Source organism: Lissotriton vulgaris, chromosome 1_1, assembly GCF_964263255.1.
Source record: "Lissotriton vulgaris chromosome 1_1, aLisVul1.2, whole genome shotgun sequence".
Taxonomy (NCBI): Eukaryota; Metazoa; Chordata; class Amphibia; order Caudata; family Salamandridae; genus Lissotriton; species Lissotriton vulgaris.
In genome coordinates, this window is record NC_141685.1 from 1,101,560,527 (window position 1) to 1,101,578,425 (window position 17,899).

At 43.9% G+C, this 17,899-nt stretch overlaps 1 protein-coding gene across 1 annotated transcript in view; it reads left to right on the forward strand.

The window, feature by feature from the left end:
* Positions 1 to 17,899, forward strand: part of LOC147748679 (A.superbus venom factor 1-like) — a 1,557,217-nt gene that overhangs the window by 815,634 nt on the left and 723,684 nt on the right. The gene's annotated exons all lie outside the window — the stretch shown is intronic.

Here is a 17,899-nt window from a genome sequence, read left to right on the forward strand (position 1 = left end):
CACACTCGGCAACTCTGGCATTAGCTTGCCTCATCTTCACTAACGGCCCCACCAGACCGCCGGGGATGCCTGGTCTCACCCTGGAGATACCCATTAATGGGACCATCTCTCAGGGAAGCCAGGAAGGGTTTCGCAGCGGTCGAAGCGCGGAGATACTCCTCCGGGAGTCGATCCTAGCGCTATATAAACCTGCAATTAATTAATTAATTAATGTTAAACTGGAAAAATGCCATTGTCACACATCAAGTGTGGAATTTTGGGGGTTCATTGTTTCAGCAGATGGTATAAAGATGGATCCACGGAAGATAGAATCCATTGTCACCTGGCCAAGACCCACTTGTGTTAAGGGCGTGCAGGTCCTATTAGGGTTTGCCAACTTCTACCGGCACTTCATCTCACATTTTTCTGATGTAGTGGCTCCAATGACTGCCTTGTTGAAGAAGGGGGCTCAATTTGTTTGGTCATCCGAAGCTCAAGCCGCTTTTAGTCAATTAATAAGCAGATTCACATCTGCCCCAGATCTGGTGCATCCTGACCCTGCTTTGCCTTATTATGTAGAGACTGATGCCTCCTTTTGCGCAGTGGGGAGTGCTCTCACAGAGAGATCAGGAGACTGGGTTTATGCATCCTATTGCGTTCTTTTCGAATACTTTGTTACCTGCTGAACGCAATTATACTGTGGCAGAAAGAGAAATGCTAGCGATTAAATTATCGTTTGAGGAATGGAGACATCATCTATAGGGAGCCCGGCATTCGATAACCATATACACAGACCTTAAGAATCTACAGTTTTTTCGCTCTGCTAGAGCATTAACACCTAAGCAGATGCGTTGGGTGTTGTTTTTTAACAAATATGATTTCGTTATTACATACAGACCAGCTGCCCAACAAGTAAAATCAGACGCCCTGTCCCGTATTCAAGTAGAACAGGCTGAGGCAGGACAAGAGAAGGACAACCAACTTATGAGAGCTGGTGAGAGGATAGTGGGGGCGGTGTCTGAAGACACATTTTTGACTACAGTAAAGAGAAAGATGCAGGAAGTTGATCTTGTTCCCTGGTTATCTCACTCACTGTTTGTGGTTCGAGATGGGTTGTTGTATCGTGAGAATCGTTTGTTTATACCTCCTGAGTTGAGGGATTCGGTTTTTCATTGGTGCCATTCATCATCTTTGGTTCCACAACCTGGTATCCATAAGTCTAAGGAGTTTTGTTTGAGATGGTTTTGGTGGGATACGTTGGTGCATGATGTCCAGGTTTTTGTGTCATCCTGTCCTGTTTGTGCTTTCAGTAAGCCTTCGCATTTAAGTCCTTCTGGCATGTTACATCCGTTGCCTGTTCCTCCGGCCCCTTGGCATACCATCAGTATGGACTATGTAACAGATCTACCTTCTATCGATGGATATACCGCGATAATGGTAGTTATGGACTTGTTTACAAAGATGGCGCATTTCATCCCATTGCCTAAGATACCAACAGCGAGGGAAATGGCAGAAATTTTTGTGAACTCAGTAGTGATGCTCCATGGGTTACCCTCAACCATAGTGACAGATAGAGGGGCTCAGTTTGTATCCAACTTTTGGACAGAGTTATGTTCATTACTACAGATGGAGATACGTTTGTCCTCTGCCTACCATCCGCAGACGGATGGACAGACAGAACGTACCAACCAAACTATGGAGCAATACCTCTGTTGTCTTTTGTCTTCTTTATCTTGTGCGTGAGTTTTGTACCTGGTCATAGAAATTACTGATATGAAACAGTCCCTAAACCTTTGGTGAGGGTTGTGTATTTTTGTCTCCCACTCCAGGTGCCTTTCCAGTGTGGGATGTTGCTTCAGTTTGAGCCATCAGTCAGCAGAGCACGTTTTCCATAAAGAAGTCTAGTTTGTCTTCCCTTTTTATTTGCCTCCCACCCTCTCCTGGCGCCCTAGTGAATCGTGCTCTGTGTAAATATTCCGTGTACGTCATAAGGGTGTTGGTAGGGAATTGGGATTATTTTCGCCTCTGCAGCATTGGGCATAGCTGGATGGTGAATGGTAACACTGGTATCACAGTGTGGTGGGTTCATGATGTGGACACTGGGGACAGTCCTCCTGTGAAGCACAAGGCTTACAGTGACTGACAAGGTCCGAGCTTACATCAAGGAGGAAGTCTCCAAGATGTTTGCCTTAGGGGTGAATGAGACCTCTAACAGTCCTTGGGCCAGCCCAGTGGTTTTGGTCCCAAAGGCTGCCACGCCTGGTGCCACACCCGAACTCCGGTTCTGTGTGGACTACCGAGGACTCAATTCAGTCACCAGGACTGACGCGCACCCCATCCCCAGAGCAGATGCAGTCATTGATCGGCCAGGGGCTACACGGTACCTCAGAATGTTTGATTTGACTTCTGAGTACTTGCAGACCGCCTTGACTGATGGGGCCAAAAAGAGGTCAGCATTCTCCACACCAGATGGGCGCTATCAATTCCGGGTTATGCCCTTTGGGATTAAGAATGCCCCTGCCACCTTTCAGAGGTTGGTCAAACAGGTGTTGGCTGGACTGGAGGATTTCAGTGCCTCCTATCTGGATGACAATGCAGTGTTCAGCACCAGTTGGGAAGAACATCTGCGCCACCTCTGGGAAGTGTTGATGGCACTGCGAAAGGCAGGCCTCACGGTCAAGGCAAGTAAGTGCCAGATCGGGCAGGGTTCCATGGTGTACCTGGGGCACCAGGTAGGGAGCAGCCAGGTGGCGTCCCTGCAACCCAAGATTGAAAACATCTGGCATGGGAACCCCCCAAATACTCAGACACAGGTGAGAGCCTTTCTAGGCCTCACAGGGTATTACAGGTTTGTCAAGGTGTATGGCAACATTGTTGAATCCTTGACTGAGCTGACTTTCAGGAAGACTGCCGTGTGCACAGCCCCCGTGCTTCGGACGCCCAACTTCTCAAAATAATTTATTGTCCAAACAGACACTTCAGAGCATGGTGTGGGGGCTGTTCTATCACAGATTAATTTAGAGGGCCTAGACCAACCTGTACATTACAAGAGGAGGGGTTTGACCCAAGCAGTCACGGGGACCTGGGCAGTAACTGGTACATATAGAGGGGGTCCCCGTAAGGAAAATAAGTTGTGTAACAAAACCAACAATTGATAATTCAGACACTTCAAAAAGGAAACAAGGAAACATAAACAATTACTTTCAGAAGTAAGTATTGTAATTTATTAACAATACCTTGCAGTGATACTTTGAAGGAAATGTATGCAATTGTTGCAAAATTGTACCCCGACAAAGAGGGGGAGAGGTGAAGAGGAGTGCTCGGGGGAGGGGTTTGTGAGGAAAGAATGAATACAGTTGTGAGTGTTAAGTACAGCAATTACCAAACAACATCAAAAACAATTACAAATGCATGAGCCAATTAGTATATAAAGGCATATGATGATTGATAATTTTACAAAAAAACTTTCAGCGGACACACAGTCAGTGCTAAACTGTAGAGGACAAGTGCCGGAAGTTTGCTGAGAGACACCGTCGACGTTTCGACCCCTATATGTAGGCTGAGTTCAGTCCTTAAGTGGGGTCTTCATCAGGACGAAAACAACAGGGGAAGTGAGGGGCAATCCTGTTAGATAAATTGATAACAGAAAATTAATGAGTGATACAACATAGTCAGTACATTCAGACGATGATGAGAATTAGAATACTGATATAATAGGGTTACCATGGAATCGTGGCCCACTTGAGCTCGCGATGTGGAACAGCAAAGGACTGTGGATTAGTCACAGGTCGATCGCCGGGAAGAAAAATCTCAAAAAAACTACAGAGGAGAAAGAAAAACCAGTAAAGTAGGACGAAGTCCTATACTTATATCAAGCAGTTTTAAAAGGACCCAACTGGAGTAGGATCCACTGATAATTATTGTCCAATTTGTAATTGTTTTTGATGTTGTTGGTAATTGCTGTACTTAACACTCACAACTGTGTTCATTCTTTCCTCACAAACCCCTCCCCCAAGCACTCCTCTTCACCACTCCCCCTCTTTGTCGGGCACAATTTTGCAACAATTGCATAAATTTCCTTCAAAGTATCACTGCAAGGTATTGTTAATAAATTACAATACTTACTTCTGAAAGTAATTGTTTATGTTTCCTTGTTTCCTTTTTGAAGTGTCGGAATTATCAATTGTTGGTTTTGTTACACAACTTATTTTCCTTACGGGGACCCCCTCTATATGTACTAGACCAACCTGTAGCCTTCATCAGTAGGAGGTTACTTCCACGGGAACAGAGGTGAAGTGCAATTGAGAGTGAGGTATTTGCTTTGGTCTGGGCACTGAAGAAGTTGAGACCATACTTGTTTGGGAATCATTTGCTGGTTCAGACCTACCACAGCCCCTCCTATGGTTGATGCAGATGAGGGGTTAGAACCAAAAGTTTTTGAGGTGGTCCATTTCCCTACAGGGGATGGACTTTACGGTGGAACACTGCCCTGGTACAGAACACGCCAATGCTGATGGTCAGTCCAGATTTTTCTTCCTTAGTGAAGATAACTCCCAAGTGGAAGGGTTTGTTCTCCCCACATTTCAGCTGGAGGGGACACATGTTAGACCTGGTATCTTTGGTGTGAGTTTCCCTTCCTCTTTTTTCTGATTGCCTCCTCTGTTTTTGATCTGGTGCTGGTTTTAGATGCTTTGGGCGCTGTGCCACTGCTATTCAGTGCCACAGTCAAGTGCTCCCTATGTTAAGTTGATGTACTAATTAGTGACTCCATGATTGGGTTATTTGATTTACTTGTCAGACCCTAGTGTAATTCTACTTGCACACATTGCTATGTTAGCATATGCGTTTTAGAAGTTAAACACCTGCGCGACCTTAGTCTGTACACTGCGTGCAGAAGTCTTTAAGTCTTTAAGGTCAGAATAACAATGTATTCTGTAATTCAGGTTGATCGGCCCACGCTCTAGACATAACATGCACACAGCTGCAATCAACTGAAATCCTAGTGCTTTAATATTGCATTGCATGCATGATTCGAGCACTTGAAAGAGTATTGTATCCAGAGACAGAGAGCTTTGCTGATCCTGATGCGACTCATCTCTGCTGATCTTGGAGGTATGAGGTTCCCCATTTAAGTCTAAGAGACCTTCTATTATTATAAAACCTAGTTCCTAGCAGGGGCAGATGGTACACGAGGTACTCTAGGACCTGTTTCCACTATCATTGTAATATGATTTCTCCTTTTGTGTTTAATAGAATTGTAACAATGCTGACTGTTTTATTTCTAATCATATGCCTGCATATGTTAGCCAAAATACTGCATCTTAGAACACTTAGTTCAAAATAAACATTTCAAACTTTTACGTGTCTCTGATTACTCACGTTGTGGACTGCTATGAAAATAAAACGAAAGAGTGTTCTTGATGCCCACCATTCCTGAGAGTACCCTAAGTTGCATGTTCTGGGTTGTATAATCATTGGTAGCTTTGCTCTAGGATGGAGAGCTAATGAGACACTGATGCTAGTCGGATATGGGTCTGGGTTCTGAGGTGAGTTTCTTGTCCACCACAATACACTTAAGTCCAGGTTTCCGGCGCATAGTTCTGTGCATAAGCAGAATCCCTGCAACATGGCGCACCTATTGTTTGGTCTTATATTTGAGACACTCGTGCAGTGCTTAAATCAGTCCACAACACCCTCACTGCTGTTTCCGGATAACAGTTGTGATGGATTAACCTACCTGTACATGACTTATAGGTTCATTCAAGCTTGAGATTTTAAAAATGTTCGTACTTTGAATTACTACCCGTTTTTGCTACAACTTATATAGATTGTTTTTTCATCTACTGTGTCCTCAATGGGTGATGTTAAAATCGCGTGCCCGTCCGCAATTATTTGCAGGCGTTTGGGGTGCCTGTTGAAGGCATGGCAGTACTTTTTGTGGTGAGTGCTGAGGCAGCACACCCATTTGAGCTTTTCTACTCATGGGTTACCTTTCCTGCGGTAAATGTGGATAGTGGTACATTTCATATTTACACTCCCACTGCCGTGCCTGCTGTATATACACCATATAGGGCACAGGAGATTTTCATTTCAGCTTGGCAGCATCATGTTTGGTTTAATGGCGCCCTTCCCCACACCGTGGGTGTGGTTCAGGTGGGTCCCTTGTCTATTCCTGGGTCCACTTGGAAAGTTTTGGCCAGACTTACTCCATACCTACGTTATCTTACAGTCCCCATTGCAGACTTAAGAGTCCTTTATGCCTCTGTTTTAGGGGTGCTTAGGGCTTTGGTGCAATAGGTTTCACGCGACATCCAGGTGGGGGCACCTGGTGCTGCAGGGCAATCAGTTGGAACGGGTGGAATCAAGATTAGTCCCGTCATGGTTAATTCGATTATGGGCAAGCACCCCCAAGACAAGGACAAGATGCCTTTTTGGCTTGCCGAGAAATTTGACCAACTGGAAGCAGTATTTCCTAATACGACTCCTGTGGAGAAACACAGCATTCTAACCATTAGTTTGCAGAAAGACCTAGTACCAGAGGTAACAGATTGTGAGAGCTAGGGTAAAGTATTTGCAGCAGTCTACGCAAGGTGCTTCGGCACCCCGTCTTTGACTGTTCTGCCCTCCGTGATAAAATGTGTTCGGGATCAACGTGGTCCGGAGGTGGCTGTTGAGTTGGGAATGAGACTTGTTGGAGTGTTTGACGTAGTTTCCGATTTCATCCTTGCTAACGTCAAGAGAGATGCGGTTAACTTTCAGGTGTCTAATGCTTTGCGTGATGTCCCCGATGCCGATAAGCCGTGGCAGTTACCGAAAATTATTGCGGAGGCTTATAAGACCATTGGACGCAATAGTTTGGGTGTTAAGCCTTTTGCTAAAACAGCAGCGGAACTGCAAACTCAGACGACTTAGTCTAATAAAGTCCAATAAAGACGACCATCCTGTTTTTCCTTAACAAAATTGGAAGAGCAAAAAACAGGGGAAACAACAACAGAAACAAGGGTTGCGTCCTGCGTCACCGATACCAGTGTATACTGAGCGCGCATATGATTTGTGCGACCACACGAACATTAGTTCCCCTGATAGATTTCAGGTTCCTGATCAACATTCTCCTCGTTCTTCACAGGAAGCATCAGTCTCACACGCCGGTGGAGGAGAACGCAGCAGAGGAAGGGGTGCCCCGCAAGGACGAGAGCAACCCCACCTGGCTGATTTTAAAGGCAAGCAGTACGACTTTCAACATCAAAGGCCACAGTTTCAGAAAAGAAAGTTGCTGCTTTAACAGCGAGGTATGCCACAGATAGGGAGAAGACAGCTTCGGAACAAGATGTGGGCACTAACGCTGCTATACAGCGCAGTGGAGATTACAGTAGTGCGGCAAGCACTGCGTCCGTATCCGAAGGCGACAGCAACTGAAAAGTTTGTCACCGTAGAGACAGCTGACACTAGGGTGGCTCCCCCTGACAGACGATATGAAATTGTCCCTTGAATTGAGGGTGACATACAACGTAAAATAAAGTGGATATTTTGTGAAAATCTGACTTCCACTTCTGACATTTTGTTAGCTGAGACAGACTGGCACCCTCCTTTTGTTTTGGTCACTCCGAGAGGGGAGGAGGTGATTCTCTCTAGTTTCACACACACAGTGCCCAGGGAGCAGGCACAGAATTTTGCTGAAGAGTGGACTCTGGCACTTGTGCCAGTGTTGTACCGTACTCTGGTGGGATGGGATACATTTTCACCCAGCCATGAGATTCCATTGCAGTCTATGCCACAGCCACAACCTCAATATCCCATGCGGCGAGAAGCAAAAGCGCCTGTTGGGGAAATCCTTGAACAATTGGAATATTAAGGTGTAATTGAAACATGTGTGTCTCCCATGAATAATCCTTTATTCACTGTGACCAAGCCTGATGGGTCGTGCCGCCTAGTTTTGGATTACTGGCATTTGAACTCTCATTGTCAGACATGTGCTTTACAGAATCCCCACAGTTCTGCCCTGGTCGATAGTCTTGTGAGAAAAAGGTTTAAAACCACACTTGACATTTCCAATGGCTTTTTTATCCATAACCTGTCCTCGATTAGTAGTCAGTGGACAGCCTTTACCTCAAGTGGCAAACAGAGACAATTCAAAAGATTAGACATGGGTTACAAGAACAGCCTAGACGTCTTTGCCGCTCGTATAGTCTCTCTGTTAGAGAGGCTCGACCCTGATGCATACTCGTACATTGATGATATATATCTGACAGATGACGAATTATGGCCCCATCTGTGTCGCATTGACCGCATAATTCTTATGTTTGCGGACTTCGGTTACAAATTCAACTTTGCAAAATCACACATTGCAGAGTACACAGTGTTGTTTTTGGACTATGAGCTCAACAATGAAGGTTGAGGTTTAGCTCCTCACTTTCTGGAGAAATGCGCATGCTTGCGCGTTCCGTCAACTCTGAAAAAGCTACAATCATTGCTGGGTTTTCACATTTTGGGCGTTCTTATATTCCTGATTATGCCCAGCGTATCAAGCCTTGATACAACCTACTTTTACCAAATCTTGCTGGCTTCCTGAGCATTCAGCTATACTGCAATATTTCCAGGCTGATCTTCTTGAATCTAAATTCTTGCTGACACGTGACAACCACACAAACCTGGTTGTAAGAATTGTACCAGGCTCACTGGGTTTCACGTACTTGACGTTTAACGAAGGGGACACAGTCCCTATTGCTTAAAAGTCACACTTGTACACTTCGGCTGAAATACGATTTTCTACTGTTGAATAAGTATTGACAGCAGTGCAGATGGTGATTCTTAAAGAAAGAGCCCTGTCGCTAAGGGAAATGCATGTTGGTTGTTACCCAGTATCCTGCCTTGGAGGCAGTGACGAAAGCCAGTGTACCTAATTCTAAAGCTTTGCATCCACGTTGGATACAGTGGGCCACTTCACTGACGTCTCAGGATGTCACATTTATTTTTGACTCCTCATTGCAGACATAGGAGTTCTTACAGTATGAATTTGTTCATCCTGCTCCTCTGTCCTTGCGCCCGCTTGAGGATTACCACTGTATCATTTATACTGATGGTTCGGCGGAACCTGCAATGGGTTCTAAACAAGCTTATTTGCCAGCCTGGGCAATAGTGGTTGGTACCATTGTGAATGAAGAATTCAGGTCCGATGTCGTGCACACGCAGTCATTAGGGGACTGTACCGCCCAGTTGGCAGAGCTACGTGCTTTGGTGCTTGCACTGGAATATGCTGATCATCGTGTGACTACTCTCCTTGTAACATTGTAAGTGACTCTTACTACTGTGTTCAGTCTTTCAACGACAATTTATTCTTTTGGACTCAAAATGACTATCATGATTCCAAAGGTAGGACAATCAAACACAAAATGCTTTGAGTTCGAGTTGCACAACTTAAAGAGCGTCTGCCTCTCGTAAATGTAATGCATACTCTTGGTCACCAGCGTGTAGTAGTACACGTTGTTGGTAACAGTCTTGCTGACGAGGCAGCAAAGACAGCAGTAGTGGCATATTTAGTGGCAGCAGTTACAAGATCCAAAAGTAAGATTTATGATGACATCTTGGCAGCTATTGCTGCTACATAGAAGGGAAGTGATTACCCAAGAGGTTTCCCTTCTAAATACTCTTATCATTTAAGTCCTGATAAAGTTCCCAATGTGAGAATTAACAGCGTTGGTGACAGATTGATTCCCAACGCAGACCGTAGACCTTCCTTGATAACAGCCGCTCACGAGGGCATGGCCTTGGTTCATGCCGGTATTTCAGCGACTGTCTCTATCTTGCAACAACGTTACTGGTGGCGCAGATTGTATAAACAGACTTGTAACTATGTCCTTACTTGTGACATTTGCCAGCAGATTAATCCTTCGACTGCTGCGCGTCCACCACAGACAGAGTTGTACATATCTAATAAACCACTTGGGTGTGTTTATTTAGATCATTGCGGTCCTTTCTCCTCAGACACTGCGTATAAGTTTATCTTAGTTGAAGTGGATTTGTGCACACGCTTCCTATGGGTCTGGCCACAACGCAGCGCTGATGCTCAAACTGCCATCAGGGATTTGCGTGTCTTTGTGGGAATTTTTGCATGTGGCACCCTTCATTCTGACCAAGGCCCGGCATTTGCCTCTAAGTCGTAAAAAGAAGCCATTAGGTCTTTGGGTGTGCAGGTCAAATTTTCATCTCCATATCAGCCTGAAGGCAATAGTGTTGTGGAGCGGCTGAACCGTGACTTAAAGCAATCCTTGACAGCTAGGGTTTTAGGCACTGGCAGGACCTGGCTTGCCCATTTGTATAGCGTACTATGTGCACTTAATAATCTCCCTAGAATGTCTCTGGATGTGCGGGCCCCATACGAAATGCTCTTTGGCATAAAAAATTTCGTCCAGGACCTTGAGGGTCTAGAGATGGCAGCCTCAGCCACACCCTTTGACGTAGATGATCATTCTGCTGTATCACAGAACCTACAAGAGACTTGTGACAGTCTTGCAAAGGAACATTTGCCCTCCACAACTGATACTGCACTTCAGATTCCGGTAGATGGCTGGCTACCCTGAGTCAGTGACCTGGTCCGTGAGAAGGTGGAGAACAAGAAGGAGTTCTGCCCCTCTTATTGTACACCTGTTCCAGTGTTTGGCGTGCAGGGTGCAAAAACAGTAATTTTACCTCCAGTTCCTGGTCGCAAGGAAAACAGGTACATCTCCATTGACAATGTCAAATTACAACGAGTGGCCGATTGTACTTAGTAGGACTCCAGCGGTCTCTTGTCCAGCAATGCTGAGAAATTCTGTTTTGGCTACAGCTAACATCAACAGGCCTGACATTGCCATCGAGATGACTACAGTTACTAATCCTTTATTGAATCCACCGGCTGGTGATCCCCAAGAAGATACTGAGTGTACCTATCCCACAGATGTGTCTTTGCCTGGTGTGCAGACAACTGCTTTTGATCAGTCACGTTTTTAGTTTGACCCAGACTCAACAACATCAAGAGCCCCATCGAAAAAATTCTATTTTTTCTGTTTGGTTTAAAAACATTTTTTAATTCCCCCTTTGACTTACATCTGGCTGGTGCTTTTGTCCATTTTTTGTTCATGTCAATTGGATTTGTAGTAATGTTTTTTCGTCCAGTTAATGGACATTATCTTAAAGAAAGGTCTTCAATTAGATTAATTGATGGATCTTTGGCTCTCCACTCCTCATCACACATCATGAAGAGCGACCAGACTTTTGTTAACATCACTGCCTGGCCAGTGTTAGATGGAATTGTTTGGGATGGTCCCCAATGTACTTCGTGTTTCAATAGGGGATGTAATAAAACAAAATATACGCTCTGATGATTAGGATGTCCAGGCCATAGAGGCCCTATTTTCTGATTTGAAATATTATGCTACTTTTGATGCTGAAGATTTTTATTTAGATTCTGCTAATTATGCAGACATATTCTGCATTCAGCATTATGGCAATCATTTCTTTCATACATTTAGAAATGTGGTTAATTTTACACAATGGGAACATTGTCCAGCTCCCATTGAAGGTAGTTCAAAAACTCTATTGAACAAATATACATATTTTTCTGATCTTAGTCAAACTAATCCATAAGCCATTTATTTCAAAATGACTGCAAAGTCCTCTTCCAAAGTTAGACTCACCCACACTAAGATACTTTATTTGAAGTCCTTTATGGACCAATTAGCTATAGGGAGCTATGATCTATGGAAAGATACTGTTGATCTTAAATCTGTTTGGGGTTCTAAAAGCTGGAAGGTACAAAGCACTGAAGCTTTGCATCGTGCATGTCTTATCCCGAACCATATGTTGTTTTTGAATTCGACTATTTCACAAACAACTTGCTTTAGATTGACTACTTCTAAAAAAAGGAATGCTCCTACCATTCCTGATCTAGGTGCTTATCCCGGATGGGAAAATCACACAGACATGTCTATTGATGAATTGCAGTCCCTGGTTACTAATACCTCCTTCAATATTTCCAGCTTTGATTTACAGGGTTGGTTATTATGGCAAAAAAGTTCAGATTCCTGTCAACATCATTTCTGGGTCTGGCTTCTGGCTTCACACAGGTTAGGGTGGAACCTCGTTTTGAAAGCTCCCATTCTGTTACTACCTATTCTGTGGGTAAACTGTGTCCAAATTGCCTTAAACATTCCACATTAGCGTCATTTAGACATAATTTATCACAATTAACTGATGATGTTGATTTGAATGACTTTGGCCCTGTAGAAGGCAGGTCAAAAAGATGGATAGATGCTATTTACAACGAAGTTTGGAAATTGTCTCAAGGTGAAGCTGCATCTAGACTAAAAGCTATAGATTAAGCTAATTTAGAAAAAGTACTTGCTGTTGTTGATAATAGCATTAATACTCTTTCTTCCCAAATTTACACATTAGATAACATTGTGTCATCTGTTGTTGATATTGTGCAAGATAAAGTGTCTGTTTTGTACCATGGTCAAAATCAATTGCGTTCTATTATGCAACTTGCATGGACTTTAAAATCTGGGAAAGTTCCTTGGGATTACATGAATACCTCTTCTCTTTTTTTACCGTTTAATTTGACTGAAAAAGAACAGTTCATGTCCATGAAGGATGCAACTTATTCATTACTGCATATTGAAAAATGTGAACCTTTACCGTCTTCTGTTGCTGAATAGAATTCTGCTGTTTGGCTTATCCATGGGTTAATAACACTCCAGTTTCTCTTGTTTAAATTCACTTCATGTATGAAACACTATGCATTAGGCAGATATGAATCATTAAGGAGCGCCTACCTCCATGAAGTTTGGTCTCTTCCATTCACATATAGGTGCCTGAGAGAGGGAAAAGAGGTTTATTTAAATGGTGAAGAATGCACTTACACACCTGATCACTCATTGGTTTGGAAGAACATACAATTGCATGGCTCTTGTAACTTGGAGACTAGCAAAAATGGTTAGGGGTTCTGCCCACTTTACCCTCCCGTACCTGAACAGGAGACATCCAAGGATGAAAAAGTAGCAACAAGGGGTACCGAAGGGATAAATCCACTTTTAATTTTCAAACAAGAAACAATTAATTATCTTGTGAATAACGAATTATACATTGGAAAAATATATATATTAATTCATATACACATATATGAGCGGACATCCAAGGAGGCACAACAAACAACAATCTATATACACAACATCACATGTACATCATATACAAATATACAAAACATTTACAATATCAACAAACACTTTTCTGTACCCTAAATACAAGGAATATATAAGAATATATATACACACCAATTTACATAAGTGCCTCCTCTTAATTTACAATGGAGTGCACAACAAAAAGGTAGTCCCAAAAGCAAAGCACCAGGGGGTTAGAACATCAACCCAGTCTATATTTGTATTGGTGCACCTAAGAAAAAAATCAAATCTTTCTTGAATTTTAACAGGGGACTCCGTACAAAGCAAGAGGTGTCGACTCAGTCGCTGTCGTGTTTCAGCCAGATGATATAGGCTTCATCAGGACATGGGTACTCTATTCTTCAGGGCCTTGGCGGAGCCTAGGGCAGAGATCGCCAGCTAGTCCATAGGACCACCCACGAGTGTGGGGTAGGAACCACTTTCTTAGCTAAAGTCTTGAAAGTTCTTATATATTAAATGTGTCCGCTCGGATAAAGGTGAGGTAAAACAGGCGTGGCTCAAGTCACACGAACTTTCTTAAGTCTTCAGATCAAACGGCGACACGAACAAACAGTGTTCACCGCAGCGTCAGTCAATCCACCGCCTTGTAACTTGGAGGCCCCAAATGTAGCTTGCATTTTAAAGGGTAATCCAGTGCCGGCTATAACATCAACTTTCACGCTGCTAGCAAATGGTAGTTATTTACTTTTAAATAATGAAGATTGCTGCGGTATGCTTGCATGGATTCCATACATTGTGACTGTCTCCCAATGTGTAGTTTGCTACAAAGATTTGCTCGTCCTCCCCACATGGGAGACTCGAAATATCAATCTGGCCTTCGCTTCCGACCTTGAAAGCAGAGTTCAATAAGATCAGCAAAATAAGGGCTTTATAGTCCCAGAGAGAAGTCGCCCTTACTTCTTCCCGTGAAACATTTGTCCTTCACGTGGCAAACACTCACACCGTGGTGCATGCGCTTTTAAATACTGATCTCCCACTTTATTTTGGCGCTTTGATTCACACTAAATTCAATGCATCGTCCCCAAGTGGCCTGGCTCATTTTTCAAAGTTGTGAGCTCGGCCTTGTGACCTCATTCCAAACTAAATTTGGTGTGATACCGGCATTTTTTCATTCTATTTTCTCCAGCATCTTCGGCAGTTTACCGTTACTTCTCTCCTTGGCTGTCGGTGTCCTGCTGTTGATTTGCTTGCTAAAAAATGGCTGCACAATCTGTGTCACAAGACGGGCTGCTCCATTTACACAACCGGATGCTTGAGTTCTATGGAACGCTACCTCTGGCCACCTTGAGTGTAGCATAGGGACGATCCTTCTGATTCTCGTACTTCACTTGCGTGCAACCTGTTTTCCATTGCCTGGATTGTAATTTCGAATGGGCTTTGGACTTGTGGCTCATGAATAAGGCGTCTCCTGCCCCGGATTATGATCGACTGATGAGTCCCTTAGTGGCCCATGAGTTGGACTGTTCTGGTATCGGGATTATGGCCTTTGCAGCTACACACAGAGTTCTAGGTAATTGGGACATAGGTGCAGCGGTGCAAGACTTCCTGGCACAAAGTTAACTTGCAGAACACGCAAGTTGTCCTCTGATGGTGCTAGAGGCTCCTGTTATCGAAGAACATATATGTTCATTCACTTTATTAAATTGGATGTTTGACTCGTTTGCTGATGATAACAATGACTTCCTCTTGGAGGCTATTTCAACATACTGTGCCTATACGCTGATGGATTGATTTGGCACTTGTCCATCTACTACGCGTATTAAAATCAAGAAAAAAAATTACAATTGTTTTCCATTACATTTAATAAGAAGTATACCACCTATTATTGTTTTTTGTTTTTTACTAAACTATTTCAAACTTATCAATTCCAATTCCTTCAGTTTTGCAAATTTTGAACTTGGTTCTGTCTCACTCGAACTTGAACTCTGTGTTCCTAAATTGCATCCCTTTCGGTTCGTGTTCTGATCAGGGGAGGGTGTCGTGAGGGCAGGGTTCTACTTGCACACATTGATATGTTAGCATAAGCATTTTAGAAGTGAAACGTCATTTTGTCACTTTGACACTTTTTGCACACGACACTGTAGGTAGCGGTTATTGCAAATTAGAATGCTTTATTTTCTTCACATGAGAACGGGCTGGTTTTCACATCCCTAGACTTACAGAGCGACCTTAGTCTGTACTCTGCATGCAGAAGTCTTCAAAGTCAGAATAACAATGTATGCTGTTATTCAGGTTGATCGACCCACGCTCTAGACATAACATGCACACAGCTGCACTCAACTGAAATCCTAGTTCTTTAATATTGCATTGCATGCATGATTCAAGCACTTGGAAGAATATTTTTTTCAGAGACAGAGAGCTTTGCTGATCCTGATGTGATTCACCTTTGCTGATCTTGGAGGTATGGGGCTCCCCATTTAAGCCTAAAATACCTTCTATTATTATAAAACCTAGTTCCTAGCAGGGGAGGGTAGTACATGAGGCACTATAGGACCTGTTTCCACTATCATTGTAATATGATTTCTCCCTTTGTGTTTTATGGAATTGTAACAATGCTGACTGTTTTATTTCTGATCATATGCCTACTTGTTAGCCAAAATACTGCATCTTAGAGCACGTAGTTCAAAATAAACATTTTAAACTTTTCTGTGTCTCTGATTACTCACGTTGTGGACTGGTATAAGAATAAAACGAAAAAGTGTTCTTGATTCCCACCATTCCTGAGAGTATCCTAAGTCGCATGTTCTGGGTTGTCTAATCATTGGTAGCTTCGCTCTAGGATGGAGAGCTAATGAGACACTGATGCTAGTCGGATAGGGGTTAGTTTCTGGTCCACCACAATTCACTGAGGTCCTGGTTTCCTGCTCATAGTTCTGTGCATAAGCAAAATCTCTGTAACACTAGTACATTGCAGCATGTGTGCCCAGGGCTTGTAAATCAAATGCTGCTGATGGGCTTGCAGGACTGGTTGTGCCACCCACAGAAGCAGCTTGTAAGGTGTGTCTAAGGCCTGCCATTGCAGAGCCTGTGTGCAGTCTGTGACTGCCAGCCATGGCGACTTGGCAGGTGCACCCACTTGCCAGTCCCTAAACCTTCCCTTTTCTTCATATCAGACACACCTAAGGTAGGCCCAAGGGCAGGGTGCATTGTAAGTATAAGGTAGGACATGCCCTGGTGTGTGTGGTATGTCCTAATAGTGAATTACAGCCATTTTCATTTTTCACTATTGCAAGGCTACCTGTTCCCCTTAGACCAGAATGGGCAGTTTGATTATAACATCTTATAATCCTACCTGATTCAGGGAACTAAGTAGAAATTTGAGTTTAGTGTGCCTGAACTTAGAATGATAAAATACTTGCCTGGAGTTTGAGTGGCAGGGGCTGGGGGATTCCAGGAGACAGGGTGAGTCAGCACAAGGCTGAATAGGGAGATCTGCATGTAGATGGGTGGAAGGAGTTGCACCTGGGACCTGAATGGGGCAGTGCCTTTCCTCCACAATGCTGGCTCCACCTCCCATGGTGTGTCTGACGTCCCTGGTCTACACTGTGAAAGGAAAGAAGGAGTCTTCTCAACCAGACTAACCAGAAGTAGTTTGGACTAGGCAACGGCCTCTCTGCCTTCAGAGAACAAAGGATTTGCTAGTATAAATATTGGGGCCCAGACCCCAAGTCTAGTGATCACTTCTGGGAATAAGACGTATCTTTTGCCAAGGAGAGGAACCAAGGAAGCTGCAGGAGTTTGGACTGCCCCTCTGCCAGTGTGCTGTTTGCTGGGTTGGCCTGAAGTGGTCTCTTCATTGCCAAGGAAAGGAGAAGGAACTTGAACTTTCATCTTCTTGCAGAATATTACTCCAAGGGCTTGATTTGAGCTTGCCTCCTGACCAAAGTCTCATGAATACCAGACTTCACCCCCTTCTGTTTGCCTGCATCTGGAACTTGCTGTTCTAGTGCAACAGAAGGAATCTGCAATATCGACGCAGGCGAGCGATGCAGTATTCTGCAACGAAGTTGTGAGCACTGCTCCGACTTGCAACTTAGACCCGCCTTGGCCGCTGTGCCACATCGACGCCAGCGAACGACATCAGAAGTCTGCCATAGCCATGAGTGCTGCTCCGACTTGCGACGTAGGCCTGACGCCTGCTGCTGTGCCGCATCGACTCTGAAGCCAACATCACCGCAGTGCAGATCATTGACGTGGGTGGTCAAGGATCCATCGACATTATGACATCATATGGAACCGTGGTTTCGGCGCCATTGCGACGTCACCTCCTCTCCGGTCTGGAAGCGATGCCTCCCCTGCCTGAGCAAGCATCCAGTTCCCGACGAGTCATCTCTCCCAAAGCAAGGAACTGACGCTGCAACGCGCCAACGACACCACATCACCCGACACCGTGAGCTGTCTTTGTTTTCGCTTTTATAAGGTACTGTTCTTTGTGGGTCTGTTTTGACTCCAGGCCCGACGCCGCACACCTCGCAGTCAGCGCTGTACTTTGGGATTTCTTTGACTTTGGCATCGTGATAGCTCCAGTTGGGGTTATTTGATTCTAAAGACTATTTTTAAGTGAATAACCTATTTTAAACTATTTCTACCATCTTGAAGAATTCTTATTGATTACAGTATTGTGGATTTTGTCGTTTATGGTCTTGTGATAAGTCTATATAAAGAATACTTATTTGTATAAAACCTGTGTGGTGTCCAACTGTAGT